The 1,781-nt window shown below is 46.2% G+C and overlaps 1 pseudogene; it reads left to right on the top strand.

Moving 5' to 3' along the window:
• LOC102860318 overlaps window positions 1–917 on the top strand; it is a 10,865-nt pseudogene extending 9,948 nt beyond the window's left edge.
• Window positions 918–1,781: the final 864 nt, after the last annotated feature.

A 1,781-nucleotide genomic window follows, 5' to 3' on the forward strand; every position in this document is an offset into this window, starting at 1 on the left:
CCAATCCCACCCCCAACCCCAAATATAATCCACTCTGCAACCCTCATTGCGTACTCCTACGATAAACATAATGCCCTAAAATATAATACTTTTAAACTATTCTCTCCCCCATAGACAGATTTTAAAGAGTTGCCAGAAAGCTTGAGGCTTGAGAAAGCTCTGCAAAGGTAGAGGGAGCTCCCAGCTGCTGTGCACACTGGAACCTCTTGACTTTTTTTGAGCATCCCACTGTGACATCCCAGGCGGAGGCTCTCCTGACAGCCAAGGCTCCTCGGCTAGGACCTTGGAAGCTGGGGCAATGACCCAGAGTAGCAGGATAGCAGAGAATTTATTTTAAGACAACAACAGCCCATTTCAGTGACTGATCTTTCAGAAGGTCACTAAACCTTTCTTCTAAGGTACCACTGTTGTTGGTCAGTGTCATTGAGTAAAAACACCACTGAGTTGTCTCAAACTGACACCTTTAGTAGACCATGTTAACCATTTACACCACCCAGAACCTTCAAATAATTCCTTAATGAATTTTTAGGCTTTGTAGACATCTCTCTTGAATAGTCATCTCTTTAATGTGTGTGGGTGTGTGCACAAGCATGTTTTACAAGCCTTTAAAAATGTAAAAACCAGTCAATGTATAGGACATACAGAAACAAGCCTGTGGGCTGTAGTTTGCGGTCCTTTGGTTTAATGGAAATTCTTAGTACAAGGCTGACTATAGAGTTAAACTCTAAGTGAACAGTGGCTGGCCTTGTCTGGCCTTTTGGCGTGTGTGTGGCGGGCGCAGACTTTGGCTGACTATCGAAAGGGAGTGAAGAGCTCACACACTTGATGAAATTCCAGAGAGCCTGCCTCAGGAATCTCGGCTGCCAGACTCCTCTAGCCACATCGGAGACTGCTCTGCGAGTCTTCTGGCTGCTTAAGGGAAACCTTGGCCAGCAGAGGCCGAGCTGGACGCTCCCCCCAAAAGATGCAAGTCTGTTGCTCTGCTAGTCCTGTGGATGATTTTTAAATTGGAGCCACCTCTTCTCGTGGAGCCCAGGGAAAGGGACCCCAAGTATGAGGAACTCAAACCTTCCAAGCGCATGTCCTCCAGGGGAGGGTACTGTGATTTCGGTCCGTATGTGGGGTCTTGTTATGTGCCATCGAGTCGCTTGTGAATTATAGCAATCCTATGTACAACAACCCTGAAACCTTCTCTATCCTGTGCCAACTCTGCTGTCTCTGACACACCTACCCTCATTATGCCAGTCAATGAATCAATCTATCTCATCGATGGTCTTCTTCTCTTTCTCTGTCCTTCCACTCTTCCAAGTATGATGTCCCTCTCCAAGGACTGGTCCCTCCTTGCAACACGCCCAGCATATGTCAGATGAGGTTTCAGAATCCTTGCCTCCAAGGAGCAGCCTGGTTTCACCTCTCCAGGACAAAACTGTTTGTTCTCCTGGTAGTCCATGGTATATTCAACACTCTTCTTCAGCATCACAGCTCAAAAGGCATCAACTCTCCTTCTCTCATCCTTAGTCATTGTTCAGCTCTCTGACACATAGCAAGCAACAGCAAAAACTATGGCTTCGGCCAGGTGCACCTTAGTCTCTAGACTGATATCCTTGCTCTTCAGTACTCTGGAGAAGTCCCTGACAGCAGATTTTCCCAATGTAATTCTTTTGATTTCCTGGCTGTTGGTACCAAGAGTGTTGTTTGTAAAGCAAAGCAAACTAAAACTGTTAACAATCTCAATCTCTTCACCATCTATCATAATGCTGCCAATTGGCCCAGTGGTGAGA

This window comes from Elephantulus edwardii, unplaced genomic scaffold, assembly GCF_000299155.1.
Source record: "Elephantulus edwardii isolate Elephantulus edwardi_28Jun2011 unplaced genomic scaffold, EleEdw1.0 scaffold00221, whole genome shotgun sequence".
NCBI lineage: Eukaryota > Metazoa > Chordata > Mammalia > Macroscelidea > Macroscelididae > Elephantulus > Elephantulus edwardii.